The sequence below is a fragment of the Schistocerca nitens genome, chromosome 1 (assembly GCF_023898315.1).
Source record: "Schistocerca nitens isolate TAMUIC-IGC-003100 chromosome 1, iqSchNite1.1, whole genome shotgun sequence".
In the NCBI taxonomy this organism is placed as follows: domain Eukaryota; kingdom Metazoa; phylum Arthropoda; class Insecta; order Orthoptera; family Acrididae; genus Schistocerca; species Schistocerca nitens.
In genome coordinates, this window is record NC_064614.1 from 642366678 (window position 1) to 642386427 (window position 19750).

The 19750-nt window shown below is 44.8% G+C and overlaps 1 protein-coding gene and 1 pseudogene across 2 annotated transcripts in view; one reads left to right on the forward strand and one right to left on the reverse strand.

The window, feature by feature from the left end:
- LOC126258120 (phosphatase and actin regulator 4B) overlaps positions 1 to 19750 on the reverse strand; it is a 781085-nt gene that overhangs the window by 536865 nt on the left and 224470 nt on the right. The gene's annotated exons all lie outside the window — the stretch shown is intronic.
- On the forward strand, positions 16329 to 16446 carry LOC126206275 (5S ribosomal RNA; annotated as a pseudogene).

Here is a 19750-nt window from a genome sequence, read left to right on the forward strand (position 1 = left end):
ACAATACATTCCATAGTTGACCGTTTACCATTAGGGAGAACGTTAAACAGAATAACCCCTTGAGAGTACCAGAAGACTTTCGTTACGACTTTACTGCTGAGGGTGCGTTTTGTGTCCGGTTGGAAGCTATCAACTCATGTTAATCGCCTGTGACGACGATCGATAAAAAATTGTCACGGATAGCCTCGTAGCGAGCAAGCAACTCCGCACAGATGGTCTTCTGTTTGGCGGCGTAAAGCCTAGAGGGCAAACACCTTTGAGTAAGTCTACTGATGGGCTAGTGTGTCGACACTACCATAAGACAGGCCCAGTTGAGCAGAGAGTTGTTTGTTTGTGATGGGGATCACCTCGAATGAGAGTGTCCGCACGTTTCAACCTTGCAGGAGTCACAGCCGTGTGCGGACGGTCGGCACGCTGCAGATCGGATAGGACTGCACGATCTTGTTGCGCTGATGACAGACACCTCGCCCACCATGCTTTTGGTCACTGCCAGGTCTCCGTAAACATTCTGAACGCGCTTATGAATATCTGAGATGCTCAGGTTTTCCGCCAAAAGAAATTCAATAACAGCTCTCTGCATTGATCGCACCTCCGTTACAGACGCCGTTTTGAAGCCTGCTTATAGCGCCGCCGCCTATTGGAATTTCATCAAATTGTAGGGGCTGAAGCAGGAATATTCCACGACGTCCTACAACAAGTTCTGTAATTTTTAATCCGAAATTGGCCCAGAAAAAATGTGTTGGATTATTTGCAGAACTACCCTCGTGTTTTGAATGAATTCATATTTTATGATTTTTAGTTTTAACTATTGAACTATATTTTAGCGCACACTTCTGTACCTACTGCGACAGTGGCAACGAAATGTCGATGCTCCAACTTTTCCTGCGATTTACTTCGAAATTCCACTCATTATACCAAGCCTTCAAAATAATTCGTGCAACAATTCTCACGGTCTGAACTATATATAGCACGCGATGGAAAAAACGGCTCCGGAATACACCATTCGCAGCTTGCAGTGGTTGTCGATTTTTTGCGGGCTACGCTTATGCGCTGCACTGTTTCATCAGAGGCGCGTGGCTGCCCCGTGCTGCTTCCCTTACACAAACAATCCTTGTTTTCAAAGTGGAAATACCACCCACCGCAGAATGCTCTGCTTCTGTTCCACACTGTCTTCTGAATGCGAGCTGCACTGTAGCAACAGATGAACACGTCGCACATTGGAACAACAAGAAAACGATCCTCTTGCACTGTCCCCAATTACAACCGGTCCGAAATGAAAATTCAGCGAGTTCCCACGTTTCTTTCTAATATCAGTCACTATAGTAATTTTAATACGCGAAGTGTTTTGGAGATGTACAGATTATTGAAACAGTGCCTTACTTGCTCAAAACAGATGAGAACTTCATTCTCTCTCATCTCTCCTCGCAGAATTCACTGAAGGGAAATAACAAAAATATTACATCAGCGAACGTGGCCAGGGATTCGAAAGAAAAGACCTCGCCATTTTGCGTCCAGCGTGCTACCATTTAGTGACCATCGCTGAGAGGGAAATTTTTTTCTGGTTCACCAGAGATTTTCTCAAACGAAGTGCCGAGAGGAAATGTATCATCCCGAACTCACTAAGGAGGCTACTCACTAAGGATTGCAACTGAATACTGAACTTCGTTTCAGAATTTAACTTCGTTGTCGAGGAGACCGCAGTCTCTGAGTGCAAGATGAACGGAACCTTAATCTTGCTACAAGGAAAAATAATGTGCATATATCCATATCAGTATCATAACAACCATGGTACACTTCTTTAATTGTATAGAAAAGGAATATCCACTGTAATTAGCATGAGATTTAGACGTGTTGGTATCTCAGCCTGCACAGAATTCATCTGATAGATTCCTTCAACAGAGTGCGGCAGTAATCCGTCGGGAGATATGAACCACCTTGTTTTCACTTGCAAGAAATACAGCGAACAAAGGTAAGCATTTCTAAGTAAACTGAAGAAGGTTGGCATTCCATAACCAACTTCTAAGCTTTCCTGTGTATCAACAACCCAGAAGCAAATACACACCGAGCGAGGTGGAGCAGTTGTTAGCACACCGGACTCACATTCGAGAGGACGACGGTTCAGACCCGCGTCCGGCCATCCTGATTTAGGTTTTCCGTGACTTCGCTGAATCGCTTCACGCAAATGCCGGGATGGTTCTTCAGAAAGGGTACGGGCGACTTCCTTCCCCATTCTTCCCTAATCCGATGGGATCGATGACCTCGCTGTTTGGTCCCTACCCCCAAATCAACCATCCAAACAAATACATAGTGATTTTTTGGAGTACATTTTTATAACGAACATTCAGATGTGACTACACAATGTTTGTGTATTATTTTCATTTATTTGTGATAGACTTCCAATATTTAACTGTAATTGTCGTATTAACGTGTGCAATATGATGCACTTCGTGTTCTCATATTATCGTTCACTTTTGTTACACATTACGTGCGTCTTTTGTGGGATAATAGTTTGATGACTAGCACACTCTGAAACGGAGAGTGCGCTGCATCACTACCTGTACTTCCGGACAGGCAGCTAAAGTGGTGGGATCGTTTCCCCTCTCTGAAAGGGAATCTATAACTCATGATTCCAAGTACTAAATCGGCCTCTGTCCAACGAGTAGTGTGTCTCAAAGAATGCTGTCTGTTCGGACGGCAAGGCTGAGATTTATGTTTGAAGCGGCAAGGCCTGCGGCAAACAAGACGTCGTCGTCATGTGACGCGAGAGCCGGCAGCTTGTCAAACAGGCGGCGATGTCTCTGCAGCGAGGCCGTGCGACGTATTTTTAGGGAGCTCATCACGTCGACGTCAGCAGGTGGCAGGCTCACCGCGATAAACAGCAAGCTGCGAGATGGCACAGCGGTGGAGTCACTGACAGAAAAGTTAGTCCGTGTGCTTTTGCAGTTACCCTCCTCGAGGTCGGTCATTTTAATTATCTGGTATGTCGTATCACATGCGAATATGACAAAGGTATGCAGGACTACTATAAATCATTCATACGTTTCCGAAGCTCTGTATTTCCCAGGGTATTACATGTACAGATACGACTGATGCATGAATAGAATCGTGAAATCACCGAGTTTGCATTCTGCACACTACACATATTATATGAGCGACCCTCTCGTCACACTACGCGGCTCCAAGCGGCAGTCGAGTTCGTTCCACACCTCATGTAGCAACATCCTGACAGTGGTCATCGCAGCAGCATTGGTGAGTTCCCTGGGCTGCTCTAATGTTCACGCCAGTGGGGTTAAGTAAACACGGTCCTTAATGTATCCGCAAAGCTGATAGTCACAACGCGTATGGTTAAGCACTGTGGGGACCGGGGAAGTGGAACAACAGTCACATCACCTTCACCACAACGCCAGACCCAGCGGAGCCAAAGTTCGTCGCTTAGATAGTAACGAACATCGATACTCCATTACGGGGGTGCTCCGTCTTCTTGGACGATTAAATTCTTGGAATCTGCGGTCAGTTGTGGAAACAACCACAACTGCAACATACCAAGTTAACATAGGTACCCGTAACTGTCTCCAGCTACCTCGAAAAATTGCCCCTACAACTCCATCTGTGATACAGAACAGACACCTCGGGCTAATTCGTTCATGCGCGAAAATTTCATGAGGATTTTCAACACCTCAAACTCTCACACTGGCTCAATTAGCATTTCCAGATAAATGGAAGGTTGCTTCGTCGCTGAACATCAGCTTGGAGGCGAAATGTTCATCGTCAAATGCTTCCTGCATCCTGTCATGGCACTGCATACGTAATGCCAACTGGTGGGCACTTCCTGAATTTACGGTAGTCCTGTATGTAAGAAAGTACGACAATTTGGAAACATACATGAAACAATAAACAAGTATCTTAGAAATAATGCACAAAAATTAACACAAATGTAGTTTTATAACGTAATGATCGATTCCACACTACTCTATGGAAGTGAGTCGTGTGTCTTTTACAAACGGCAAGAAAGTAAGATTCAGATAGCTGAAATGAGATTTCATACGGCTGCGAAAGACTGTACCAGAGAAAACTGATTAAAAAACAGCGACATTAAGGAGGAATTAAACATATTTAACATAATAAACAGAACTGGAGACAAGTGAAGTAAATGGAGAGAATATCTCGATAGGATGAGCTGCACCAGACTACCTTACAAAGATAGGAATTACAATCCGGTAGGCCAAAGACGTCTAGAAGGCCAAGGAACAGGTGGGCACCGTAACAGGCAAAAGCGTACGACCTGAATTAAAAAGAATAAGAAAACAAAGAAGAAAGACTGAGGATTATTATTATAAGTATATATAATTATTGAATACATCACTACTTACTCCACACGATTTTAGATATATCAAACTCTGGTTTCAAATAAATTCTTCATGTGTGCGGCCATAGCGTCCGTACCTGGTTCGCAGTTATTAAAGATATTTAAAACCAGTGTGTCCAATTACTACAAATGAATATATTAACTGTTTCGTGTGCGAGTTAACGGGGGTAGGTCACTGTACGCCATTTATTTGTGGTTGTGTTGCCCGTATTCTTTACACCATCGTTTGTCTCTGTGTGTCTGCAGGCCTTCTTCATTAGTAATTTTCCCACCATAATTAAACTCGGTATTAAATATGTCAATAAACTGTGTGTTCCATTTAGATATCTTCCCCAATCTAACTGCGGTAACGTGTGGACGACTCCAGACACTATTCGCCCTTATGCGCCGATTCTTCATCCTCCTCATCCGACGAAACCTCCCACAACGGGACCTCTTCATCAGGACATTCCTCCGTCTCAATCTTCTCCCACACTTACAAACAATGCCCGATGTGACAAACAGCATAGACTACATTAATACGCGACAATAACGCCTCGTCCCAATATTCATTTCATTGGATAGAAATATAACTAGACCTCTATGCGCGATTGTAAGACCAAGCTTCCGCTGTGGCCGAGCGGTTCTAGGCGCTTCAGTCCTGAATCGCGCTGCTGCAGTTGCAGGTTCGAATCCTGCCTCGGGCATGGATGTGCGTGATGTCCTTATGTTTTGTTAGGTTTATGTACTTCTAAGTCTAGGGGACTGATGACCACAGATGTTAAGTCCCATAGTGCTTAGAGCCAATTAGAGCCAGGCTTCTTTGTGACATTTACAGTGACTGGCCTTCCTTCGACAATGCACTTTAAATATACGAATACCGCCTCCATCGAGCCAATTCGAACTCTTCAAATAGAATAAGAGTATAAGTACGGCTACTTATCCTCCAAACCCACATTCAGAACAAAATGGCAAGAATACATCTTGTCGTTTACCAATAACCTGTTCAATCAATGTACTCATTCCAGTGTTCATATCGCCAGAGGTACAACTGCCCATAACATGCTATGGCTATAAGGACAACGCGTCAGCTGTTGGTATTGTAATGGAAGAGTTATAAGCCTAATGCGTACGATTTAATACGTCGTTTTAAGGATGTTTATAGAGACTGTGTGTTAGTGCCAAATGGAGGATCGCCAAAAAGGTACAATTGCTGTTTACGTACATTCTTACACCAAAGGACGCATTGAACCAGTCTACTACATTCTTCAGCCAACCACTACACGCTAAATCGCACTTCATTAACGCAATATCCTTCTCATCCTTTGCATGATGTGATTCAAACATTTCTCAATAAACCAACGCAACTCCAGATGCATACAACAAAAGGGTTAATGTAATCCAGTTCGTACATCCTAATCGCCCAATAATGTAAATGCACTATAAATGACATAGAACTCACATTACAGTTTGTTTGTAAGTATTATTATTATCATCATTATTGTCTGTGATGTAAAATGTACTACATGGATTAAATTTTTGAAGGTTCCAATCTGACCACGTTCAATAAACAGGTAGGGCCTGTGGCACAAGCCTGTGACCAGCCTACTTGACTAACTATAGGCAGAATACAACCTTTCTTGATATTGGCACTAGGAAAGGGTGGGTGGCGAATATAGCACCCCAACTAGCTGCACCCCTGGGAAAGATCCCTAGTACTCACTTGCTAGCAGGCTGAGTGGATCTGACATCCCAGAGGGACTGGAATGAGGAAAAAATCTCCACCTCTATCCGAGACTGAACTGCAGACCTCCATCGTCAGAGTCTAGTGCTCTACCCACAACACAACTGCAGCCATGTTTAAATAAATATGTAGGTATACGTAACTGTGTCCCAGCTTCTCCTTCTCAACCACTGGATCGATCTTAACCGAATTTCATACACATACTACTTGCTATCTGGAAATCACCACTGTGAGGGTCAGAACCTCCTAGCTACTGTAGAAGCTGAGATACAGTTGAAAATTGTTTTAAAACCCCCTGACAGTAAGGTGTTCTGCAGAACAGGCATGTAATGCAGGTAGTACGGGTATGTGTTGCAGGGGCTAGATGTGCAGATAGGTATGGCTGAACTGTGTTGGGAGGAGGTGACAAATTGTGAGAGGGTGGAGAAAGAGACAGGCAGGAGTATGAGGTAGACAGAGAGGCAGGAATATGAGATGGACACAGGTGTAGGAGGAGATGCAGAGGCAGAGAGAGAAGGGAGGAGGAGAAGGACAGAGAGAGGGTGTGAGGGACTTGGCATAAGAGGGTAGGAGGAGTGGATGGACACAGTGGGGAGGGGGGGGGGAAGGAGAGGGGCTAGTCAGAGGAAGGTAAGGAGAAAATGATCAGAGGTTGGAAATGAGGAGATGATCAGAAAGAGTGAGGAGGAGGAGATCTGTGAAATACACTCCTGGAAATGGAAAAAAGAACACATTGACACCGGTGTGTCAGACCCACCATACTTGCTCCGGACACTGCGAGAGGGCTGTACAAGCAATGATCACACGCACGGCACAGCGGACACACCAGGAAGCGCGGTGTTGGCCGTCGAATGGCGCTAGCTGCGCAGCATTTGTGCACCGCCGCCGTCAGTGTCAGCCAGTTTGCCGTGGCATACGGAGCTCCATCGCAGTCTTTAACACTGGTAGCATGCCGCGACAGCGTGGACGTGAACCGTATGTGCAGTTGACGGACTTTGAGCGAGGGCGTATAGTGGGCATGCGGGAGGCCGGGTGGACGTACCGCCGAATTGCTCAACACGTGGGGCGTGAGGTCTCCACAGTACATCGATGTTGTCGCCAGTGGTCGGCGGAAGGTGCACGTGCCCGTCGACCTGGGACCGGACCGCAGCGACGCACGGATGCACGCCAAGACCGTAGGATCCTACGCAGTGCCGTAGGGGACCGCACCGCCACTTCCCAGCAAATTAGGGACACTGTTGCTCCTGGGGTATCGGCGAGGACCATTCGCAACCATCTCCATGAAGCTGGGCTACGGTCCCGCACACCGTTAGGCCGTCTTCCGCTCACGCCCCAACATCGTGCAGCCCGCCTCCAGTGGTGTCGCGACAGGCGTGAATGGAGGGACGAATGGAGACGTGTCGTCTTCAGCGATGAGAGTCGCTTCTGCCTTGGTGCCAATGATAGTCGTATGCGTGTTTGGCGCCGTGCAGGTGAGCGCCACAATCAGGACTGCATACGACCGAGGCACACAGGGCCAACACCCGGCATCATGGTGTGGGGAGCGATCTCCTACACTGGCCGTACACCACTGGTGATCGTCGAGGGGACACTGAATAGTGCACGGTACAGCCAAACCGTCATCGAACCCATCGTTCTACCATTCCTAGACCGGCAAGGGAACTTGCTGTTCCAACAGGACAATGCACGTCCGCATGTATCCCGTGCCACCCAACGTGCTCTAGAAGGTGTAAGTCAACTACCCTGGCCAGCAAGATCTCCGGATCTGTCCCCCATTGAGCATGTTTGGGACTGGATGAAGCGTCGTCTCACGCGGTCTGCACGTCCAGCACGAACGCTGGTCCAACTGAGGCGCCAGGTGGAAATGGCATGGCAAGCCGTTCCACAGGACTACATCCAGCATCTCTTCGATCGTCTCCATGGGAGAATAGCAGCCTGCATTGCTGCGAAAGGTGGATATACACTGTACTAGTGCCGACATTGTGCATGCTCTGTTGCCTGTGTCTATGTGCCTGTGGTTCTGTCAGTGTGATCATGTGATGTATCTGACCCCAGGAATGTGTCAATAAAGTTTCCCCTTCCTGGGACAATGAATTCACTCTGTTCTTATTTCAATTTCCAGGAGTGTATATGTCTGAACAGGCATGCGTGCGAAGCCGCAGAGAAAACGCTAGTAAATAAATATTCGGTGATATCTGGTAGTGCCCCCCAAGGACCACTAGTAGAGGTTCATTTCCTTCCATTTGAAACTTAACTTATCCTCGGATGCAGTATACATTGTAAATCGGTAACACTGTGGATTAAGTTCGGGGGGGGGGGGGGGGGGGGGGTAAATTAAATGTCACGGGAACGTTTCTCTCATTTGCATATATGCCGTGCACGACGCACAAATGTTGCGATTAGATACGGCGTATGCAGCAAGTGTGCACATTGCATATCAACAGTCTGCTACAGACTTCGACGCAGTGATCACGGTAGTGTATTGATAGTCAGGTCGCCGTCGATTTGAGTGGCGGGTGTTGGCAATCCATTTCAGCCACGACTATACAAAGAAAAATGTACCGCACAGGCTTCAGCGACCGGAAACCAAACGTGTCACACTGCCTTTGCATGACTTTTGGCCATTCAAAGTATAATCACAATCAAAGTATAATCACAATGTTCATTTGGCATCAGGTGTCAAAGAGACGCACCTCGGCCATTCAGAGTACAATTTGTGAGGTGTCGAAGAGACGCAACTCCATGTTCAAAAATGGTTCAAATGGCTCTGAGCACTATGGGACTCAACTGCTGTGGTCATAAGTCCCCTAGAACTTAGAACTACTTAAACCTAACTAACCTAAGGACAGCACACAACACCCAGCCATCACGAGGCAGAGAAAATCCCTGACCCCGCCGGGAATAGAACCCGGGAACCCGGGCGTGGGAAGCGAGAACGCTACCGCACGACCACGAGATGCGGGCAACTTCATGTTAATATTTATTATTTACGGTATGAATTCTGTACATGCGCTGAGGCATCTCACGCAACGCGTCTCTGCGTACCGCGTTTTGCTTCCTCTGGCGCTTGTGAATAACTTGGCTCCTTCAACTATCGATTCCGACACACCTTGCCAACTGCTGACCTTCCACAAGTTAAAGTGCGATCTCTCTCTCACCCCTCTCCCACATTACACGTGGTGCGTGCAGCAGTCGTGTATACAATATAAAGAGCCACTTGTGGCTATCTTCGTGGGAATAATGATTGAAGAGTTGACATGGTTGTTCCGCTTCGCTCAAGCTTTATTGGAGCGCTGGACACGAGAAGACGCCACGTGGAAAACAGACTGGTCCGCAGGAAGCAAATCATTACCTTTTTCATGGTAAATTCCGCTAGCTGGCAAACATATTTCTGTAATATATTCAGCGATGTTGTCAATTTACCGTGAAATTATTCGTTGTGAAATGCCAGGCAAGGTTAAGGCTTTTCCAATTCTCTCCTTGTCCATTTCCGTGATTCATTTCCGTCATGGTTTAAACTTTTGTGTTTTCTTGTTTAAAGGGTTTAGTAAGGTGCCTCCTCCCAAATTTCATGTTTTTACTTGAAGTGTAAGGGCTTCACATAAATATTCGTAAAATTTATCCCTTCGCTTCACTGAAGATATACAGGAACAAATCTAGCCTATACTGTATTAATTACTTCGTTTTGCGCAGATCACAAAATCGAAGGGTTATCAAATTAATTCATAATTCATTTGACAGTTAATATCTGTCATAGGCGCCTCATCTCAGCTAAATAATTATCGAAATAGTGAGATCCATTCAATCATTCTGTGGCGCAAGCATCTACATATGTATATTTCTAGAGCCCCCACCAAACAATTTGTAAATGTCAGAAGGGCGTACGAATCGGTGGTCTGTTGGAGCGAAATGTGGTTGGCGTCTCTGCACACGCCTGTTTTTAATGTAACTGCCCGAAGTTTCGTTGTTGTATGTCCGTTAGTTATTGTTCAGTGCCGTATTGAGTAGAGCGTTGTGTCGCACATTTTGCCAATTTCGAGATGGCAGAGTTAGAAGAGCAACGCGTCTGCATTAAATTTTGTGTGAAACTCAAGAAAACCTTCGAGACGCACCAAATGATGCAGAAAGCCTGCGTTGATGAGTGCTTAAGCGGTGCTCGGTGTTAACGAATGGTTCACAAGGTTTAAAAATGGCCGGACGGGAGTTAAAGATGACTCTCGTTCAGGACGACCTTCGACGTCTACCGACGACGATCATGTCCGAGAGATTGCTGAAGAAAGTAACACTTCAGTTGGATCATGTCATGAAATCCTGAAACAGCATCTTGGAATGCATCCTGTTGCCGCCAAGATCGTCCCACGGCTCATGAGACAAGACCAGAAAGACCTTCGCCTCGCAATCTGTGAGGAGCACAAAAAACGAAATCGCTTGCTGTGCTGCCCCCATCCTCCGTGCTCTTCAGACCTGGCCTCTGCGGGCTTTTTTTATTTCCAAAGCTGAAAACCTCGTTGAAAGAACGAAGATTTGCAACGATAGACGAGATGAAAGAAAATTTGCAGGCAGCGCTTCGCGCGATCCAGGAAGAGGTTTACCGAGACTGTTTCCGGAAGTGGAAACGGCGTTAGGAGCGGTGAATCAATTGTGGACGAGAGTATTTCAAAGGAGACCACGCGCAATAAGAAAAAGGTAAGTGAAGAAAAATTTTGTGGGCAAAGTTCTGGAATTTTTTGAACAGACCTTGTAGCTCTCATACTTCGCAACGGAAAGGTGCCCGCGAGCGCGAAAGATAGGGGAAAACCCTTCCCATTAGGCGGCAGAACCTGCTCTTCGGAGTCTCCCAGCTAGTCATCCCATGAAACTTGACTTTTTTTTTTTACTTTATAGAATCAACTACTATTAAAAATCTGAGGATCTGCCTATGTACAGCAATATATGAAAAGTGTAAAATAACTTCTGAAAGAAATAGAAGACAGTCATCTCGCTCCATCTATCTGAAGTTTCAGCGATTCCTGTGAGAACAACTATAAACGCATTTGTCTTGTAAATTCAAACTTCTGCAGAGATTTCGCTGCACAGCGTCACGACAACACACGATTTGATAGTAACAGTCACGCCTTGCATCTTCAAAGAATTTCCTTGATCTGCCGTCAGCTAGGACTTCATTTCCTCGTGACCTTCTCACCGTTTCCGCCCCCTCTCTACGTCAATAATGATCAGAGAAACAAGTAATGTCTGAGACGAAGCCCAGCAGTACTCAGTTTTTTACAGTGATTTCCTCGTATTTTCATGAAACAAATTTACTAACGCTTATCTTCTGCAGTCACCATTTATTAACCTACTTATAAAATATTCCTGAAGAATGTAAATCAGTAGACTGAAGTAATAACATATGCAGGCCACATAGCGTTGATGAATTCGAACCGCAAACTGGAATCACTTGATGTGGCCTGTGCAGGTACGAATGAAAAAGCACGCACATTTGATCCCCTATGCCCGTAACTGTCAGAATATCAGTGACTACTACGACTATTATCAAATGCCAAAAAATGCGTCGAGCCAAATGGAAGTCCTAAGTACTGTAGTCGATAGTACATTCTAAAATTCAAAATATCAAAAACTTCTGCGCTACACAGAGCCCCCGGTGCATAGCTATCAGTGAGATTGGTGAATGTGAAACGTGAATGACATAACCACTGGCCTGCTGGCTATGTGCCTTCTCGAGAAATGTCACTGGCTAAAGAAAGCCGTGACATCCCAGTTGCAGCAAGAACTAAGTGGACAGAGAGACTGAGCGCCCGTCATTGGATTATGTCATACCAGCTCGTGCCGGTCACATACCGCAACGTCCGCCCCGTCGCTTCAGTTCCCAGCACCGAAACATGTTTAACAGCTCGCCTGGTCGATGATATAAACTGTGGAACACATCCACTTCTATTCAAGTGAATTTCCGTTGCTTTGCTATGCTAGCGGCTTGTAAAAGGATTTTTTGTGTCTCATAGAGAGGAGTTTTCGGAGTCTCGGAACAGCTCGTGAGAATAACGCCCAAATATACAGGGCATACAAATAAAAATGATGAAATCTGTTTATCGGAAACGATATGTCAAAGAAAATTCATTGCGACGGTCTTCCGTCATCACGGTGTCGCTTAGAACCATGTGAACGCATTTCAATTTTTGCACTTCATTTGCGTTAAACAGGTTTCACGAAATAAGGCACCTATCAAAGTTTCCAAAAGAACATATTTCTGGTACACTTATAGATTGTTTCTTTAACCCAGAGATATCCTAACAAAATCAAGAGAATGCAACATCAGCGGAGGCGGCGGCGGCAAAACAAAATCTCTAACCGAAGAGTTGTTTTCTACGACGCGGTGTTTTACTGGGCATGGCGCTACACTGGTGGCATGCCTCTGTCTTCCTCTAACTTCTAAACTGACTGACTTAGCCATTTATTGGTGTGTGTGTGTGTGGGGGGGGACTTACATTTTAACGTCGACTCCGAATCAAGATGCAGGTTGACTTTTCTCTCATTTAACTAATCATGGGTAGGAGTGAAACAATTGGTAAGTGACAGAAAGAGGATCCACAGAGGCTCAAAACCTGCACTTGTACTTTGGATTTGGAATCTGTCACTTACCCACCGTACCACCAAACCCAGATACAGTACTAAATACCGAGCAGAAAACCTTATGTGCTGGAAAGTATGCACAGTTTGAAATCAGTGATAACTGCATAGAATCTAACATCTAACGAAGGAAGATTAAGAGTTTAACGCCCCATCGACAGCGGGGTATTATAGGCGGAGCACAAGCTCGGATTACGAAAGGAAGGGGAAGGATGTCAGCCGTGCCCTTGTTGAAAGAACTCTTACAGCATTTGCCTGGACCGATTTAGGGAAATTATGTGTGAGCACAAGAGAATCTCAACCGTTGTCCTCCAGAATGTGAATCTAAGAACTGTTACACAGCAAGTGACAACAGATCTAAATAAACAAATGGTTCAAATGGCTCTGAGCACTATGGGACTTAACATCTATGGTCATCAGTCCCCTAGAACTTAGAACTACTTAAACCTAACTAACCTAAGGACATCACACAACACCGAGGCAGAGAAAATCCCTGACCCCGCCGGGAACCGAAACCGGGAACCCGGGCGTGGGAAGCGAGAACGCTACCGCACGACCACGAGCTGCGGACTCTAAATAAACATCCACTATACACTAGCACAGTCCAACATCAGTTTCATAGCTTCAACTCTCTGTTATTGGGTGCAGGGGACAAAGATATTACTGTCCCTTGATCTTACTGTCCCTTCCAAAGTCCTGTGGTGCAGAAAATTGTGTATGACGGAAACATGGGCCGGGGGTGACCACGAAATTATGTATATGTTAGGACGCAACATTTCATATTATTCTTAACCATAAAGCAGATTCAATTTTAGAGAGAGTCCATAGTAACTATTCTAGATGACACGACTGCATCTGAAGCGCGAATATAGAATGGTTTGGCCGACAGTATTCTCCTCAGTTTGTTACAAAGATAGAATTAGAATGACTCCAATGATACTTATCGTCGGCCACGTGAAAACTAATCCCAGGCACTGCTAGAGGAATTTTGATACGGTTTCCCCTAATAGATAGAGTGACTGACGAGAAAGGTTGTATAATTTATAAATATATAGTGCAAATTGGCTGAACTATAACTATGATTGTCGGTTACGTCGCGATTCCTGCGAGCTTTCCCGGCGTGTATTATTTCAGTAGTTTACGTCATACTAGAATTTGGAGCTAATATTCAGTTTAATAATTTTATTTTGAAACTCTTCCATTGGTCCGTGTTTGTATGCCAAAACAACAATTTGGGATTGTGTGTCCGCCTTGATGCAAAACACTTTTGTTATTAATTTATTCCCCTATCCTAGTTTCAGCGACAAGTACCGCCATCATCTGTATCCTCTTTATTGTAAAACATGCAGAAATAACATACTTATAAAACATTGTAAAACATTATTATATTTGTATTTTTTTGTTCCAATTATTATTACTGTGAATCCCAATTGCGTAACGCTGATATATACATAAGTTCACGTTTTTGTGTTGGTTTACTAGCAGCCAATCATACAACTGCAGATGACATGATGTATGAAACGGGAACAAAAACACCGCAGAAAATATTCCGGAAACAGCGGGAACAATTGTGAAATCATGCTGTGACATATAGTAAATAAGGTATTATAAAATTATTCACAGAAACAATATTTTGAACAAAACAGTACACATATAATAATGTTTCACAACGTTTTATAAGAATGCTAGTTCTGCATGTTTCAGAATCAAACCTACTTTGAGCGACAAATATCGCCCTCAGGCAAGTGAAACAACGCATGATAGACGAAGCAAGGAGGATACAGCCTAATAGACAAACTGGCACTGCGGAAGAGGGTATTTCTCACCATGAGAAGTCTACTGGTATCAAACACAGACATCAATTTGAGGAAGAAATTTCTGAGAACATATTTTCAGAGCACAGCATTGGATGACAGTGAATCACGAACTGTGGGAAAACCGGAAAAAAGGGAGTCAATGCGGTGCTATGGCACGATGTTGAAAATGAGTAACTGATAAGATTATAAATTAGATGGCTTTCCGTTGAATCCGCGAAGGTACAGAATGATAGGACATGTGTTCACGGAATAACTCCCCACGGCACTTAAGGAAGATTTGTTGGATAAAAACTGTAGGGAAAGGCAGACTGGAATACATTAGACAAATAATTGAGGTGCAAGTGCTACACTGAAATGTACAGGTTGGAACAGGAGAGGAACTCATGGCAGGCCGCCTTCAAACCAGTAGGTAGTCTGATGACACCACAAAAGATATGAACGTAGCGACTTCAGAGAGTTAGTTACACCTGTCGTCCCACGCCAAGATCATTGCGCAACGAGGGTGGTAGACTGTCAGAACAGTGTACATATTTTGGATTTTTTACAGAGACATTTCTGCTGAGGTATGGATAACAGGTGCATCACAAGTGTACAGTGAAATGGCGCGGCGACTTTAAATTTACTCCTAGGTTGAAGCACACGGGCCAGTACGATTCTGTGAGGAAACCGTCTAAACTGCACACAGATTCAACGTGAAATTCTGGAGGCATACTGACTGTACGCCAGTTCAGTAGGAGTGCTGTACAATTGCTGTAAAGGCCATTAAATAAGAAGCCACGAGCTTATGAACCAGTAGCATTATTTGACGCGTTTCGGACAGAAGCCACCTTCAATCTGTCTGCAAACCAGAAATACATAGCAAATAACAGAAAATGTAACTCTATAAGGAATATACGAGAGTATGAAACTAAACGCATCGTGAAATATAGACCATGAAAATCTTGGTGATCAGATATACAAAGACACTATGAAACAAACGACTTTTATTCTGTTTATCTGTCATTTTGTATGTATGTATTTTTGTTGATGGTATTTTCTCTATAGCTGAATATTTCTATTCTCCGTTCACTTTAGTAGTCGCACGTTGTGAGCTTTTGTAAAAGTTTAATTTTTATATTACATTTTTTATGGAAAAGAAATAAAAATTTTGCTTTTATCGCTACGTGGCACTACTTTTGTTCTGATCACCGCCCTCTGGTGGCTCAAATTATCTTCCAGGCTATCGCGTTGTAGGTAATCACTTAGTCTGCCACTGCTTTTCTCATACTGTCTTTATATATCAGATCACCAAGATCTTCTTGATGTTTATTTGAACTATTTCATTTTAACGATACTTGTAGTTTGATACACTTGCATATTCTTTGTATTTTTATTTGCTATAAACGCGTCAAATAATGTCAAGGTTTATCAGCTGGTGGCTTCTTATTTAGTGACAAATATCGGAATTGCGCAGTACTCCTACTGATTTGCAATATGGTCGCTTTCTTCCGGCGTGACTTTATGTCACAGTTACAAGCAATATGGTGCTGAATGGTATATCCAGATCTTGTACCGAGAGATTTACAACTTTTTCGGTAAGCTAAAAGAATATCTGGAGCGATAGATTTTCCAGCAATGAGGACGTTCGCACAGAAATCGTAGAAGAGCTCGTGAGGAGTGGGCTTCTATCGTCAAGGACACGAACGATTGGTAGAACGTTCCAACAATATTCTGAAATTACTGTCAACGTCTTTAAACGGATTGTGTGCACGGTGCTGCAAGTTGCTCAAAACGCACCAAGGCTGAGAACCGGATATATGGCAACGGCTTTGCCGCAGTGGATACACCGGTTCCCGTGAGATCACCCAAGCTAAGCGATGTCGGGCGTGGTCAGCACTTGGATGGGTGACCATCCGGGCCACCATGCGCTGTTGCCATTTTCCGGGGTGCACCCAGCCTCGTGATGCCAATTGAGGGGCTACTCGACCGACTAGTAGCGGCTTGGGTCAAGAATACCATCATAACGACCGGGAGAGCAGTGTGCTGACCCCACGCCCTTCCTATCCGCATCCTTCACTGAGGATGACACGCCGGTCGGATGGTCCCGGTAGGCCACTCGTGGCCTGAAGACGGAGTGATAATATATATGTATATGTGTGTGTGTGTGTGTGTGTGTGTGTGTGTGTGCTGCTCTCTCTCTCTCTCTCTCTCTCTCTCTCTCTCTCTCTCTCTCTGCCTTTCCCTGTGTGATAATTTTCAAGAACAGTAGCACTAAAAAGTAATGAAGATGTCCTCTCTTCTGGGGGCCACTAGTAACAGACTATTCCCTGTCAGTGCGGTGCCGCTCGCTGTTCGTTGCAGTGCAGAAGTTGCGGAGTGATTTTCCATGCAGCGTTTGCCGCCGACGCGCGCGTGGCCGCCTCGTCGCGGCGGCAGCAGGCGCCGGACTGCGTGGGCGGTTGCGGGTGAGCAGAAGCAGAGGCAGAGGCCGGAGCAGGAGCAGGGCCGTTGCCTCCTCCTACACGCGCCGCCGGTGCTGGCACGACTCGCCGACGTGCGCCGCCGCAGCTGCTTCTGCGCTGATATACCGGCTGCTGTTACATGGCCAGGGTTCAACCCGGACGTTGCTACTGGCCTTTCTCAAAATTTCACCAGTCCCACTGACGGGTGGAAACGGGAAAAAGAGACCGCAAAATAGTGTTGCTCTGTTTGTACAAAACTGATTTGTATTAAAGAAACTGAAGGTATTCTCGTACCATAGGATTATGTTGCTCACCGCATCATCGCAAAAAGTGATTAAGACAAATCTACATCTACATGATTACTCTGCAATTCACATTTAAGTGCTTGGCAGAGGGTTCATCGAACCACAATCATACTATCTCTCTACCATTCCACTCCAGAACAGCGCGCGGGAAAAACGAACACCTAAACCTTTCTGTTCGAGCTCTGATTTCTCTTATTTTATTTTGATGATCATTCCTACCTATGCAACAAGTCCACAAAGTCAACAAAATATTTTCGCATTCGGAAGACAAAATTGGTGACTGAAATTTCGTAAATAGATCTCGCCGCGACGGAAAACGTCTTTGCTTTAATGACTTCCATCCCAACACGCGTATCATATCTGCCACACTCTCTCCCCTATTACGTGATAATACAAAACGAGCTGCCCTTTTCTGCACCCTTTCGATGTCCTCCGTCAATCCCACCTGGTAAGGATCCCACACCGCGCAGCAATATTCTAACACAGGACGAACGAGTGTAGTGTAAGCTGTCCCTTTAGTGGACTTGTTGCATCTTCTAAGTGTCCTGCCAATGAAACGCAACCTTTGGCTCGCCTTCCCCACAATATTATCTGTGTCGTCTTCCCAACTGAAGTTGTTCGTAATTTTAACACCCAGGTACTTAGTTGAAGTGACAGCCTTAAGAATTGTACTGTTTATCGAGTAATCGAATTCCAACGGATTTCTTTTGGAACTCATGTGGATCAACCTCACACTTTTCGTCAGTTAGCGTCAACTGCCACCTGCTACACCACACAGCAATCTTTTCTAAATCGCTTTGCAACTGATACTGGTCTTCGGATGACCTTACTAGGCGGTAAATTACAGCATCATCCGCGAACAACCTAAGAGAACTGCTCAGATTGTCACCCAGGTCATTTATATAGATCAGGAACAGCAGAGGTCCCAGGACGCTTCCCTGGGGAACACTTGATATCACTTCAGTTTTACTCGATGATTTGCCGTCTATTACTACGAACTGCGACCTTCCTGACAGGAAATCACGAATCCAGTCGCACAACTGAGACGATACCCCATAGGCCCGCAGCTTGATTAGAAGTCGCTTGTGAGGAACGGTGTCAAAAGCTTTCCGGAAATATAGAAATACGGAATCAACTTGAGATCCCCTGTCGATAGCGGCCATTACTTCGTGCGAATAAAGAGCTAGCTGCGTTGCACAAGAACGATGTTTTCTGAAACCATGCTGATTGCGTATCAATAGATCGTTCCCTTCGAGGTGATTCATAATGTTTGAATACAGTATATGCTCCAAAACTCTACTGCAAACCGACGTCAATGATATAGGTCTGTAGTTCGATGGATTACTGCTACTACCTTTCTTAAACACTGGTGCGACCCGCGCAATTTTCCAATCTGTAGGTACAGATCTATCGATGAGCGAGCGGTTGCATAGTGTGAAAATAAAAACTTTATTAGTTCTAAGTGCCATACCAGAAAACTGACTGGTTGTAGGAGGCAATAAGGAAGTTTTCCTACAGTGCTACAGACACATGTACGTGTCCTGACCCGCCGACCTCTCACTGCGGCGGTCGAGCTACTTCCATATCTCGGTGAATAAAAAAGTTTCGAGTATTTATAGTACAACATATCTGCCTTATAGTGTCTTGTCATTTACAAACAGCCTCGTTTAGATATCTTGTATCATTTAGGAAATATGACTATCGTTGTGACCATGTGATTCACGACGCGCAAGGACGGGAGTGCGTGCGTTGTGCGCGACCGTCCGTCGGATATCAAATACGATAACTAGAAAACGAAGTGAGGTATCGTTATCCTATCAATTTTAAATAATATTTCGATATCTTCCCACTCCCAACCCCCACAAAGCATGAACCTTGCCTTTGGTGAGATAGCTTTTCTTTTTTTTTTTGTTTTTTTTTTTGTTTTTGTTCTAGGACGCAGAAACAGGTGGGATGTCTGAGTTCCTCAGTGATACATATAGCCGTACGATATGTGAACACATCTATTGAGAGGTCACACAAAGTTTTATTTCCTGAAGAGCGGAAATAGCCCCTTCACTTGCTGTAGGGCAACAATCTGAATGATTGACCGATCTCGCCCTGTAACATCAGCCAAAAAGGTGTTGCTGTGCTGGTACTGCGAACGGCTGGAATCAAGTGAAAACTACAGCCGTAATTTTTCCCGAGGGCGTGAAGCTCTACTGTATGGTTAAACAGTAACGGCATTATCTTAGGTAAAATATTCCGGAGGTAAAATAGTCCCCCATTCGGATCTCCGGGCGGAGACTGCTTAGGAGGATGTCAACGGTAGTAACAAAGGTGGCATTCTACGGATCTAAGCGTTGAATGTTAGGTCTTTTAGTCGGACAGGAAGGTTGGAAAATTTAAAAAAGGAAATGGATCGCTTAAAGTTAAACATAAAGCAATTAGTGAAGTTCAGTGGCAGGAGGAACAGGACTTCCAGGGTTGTGAAT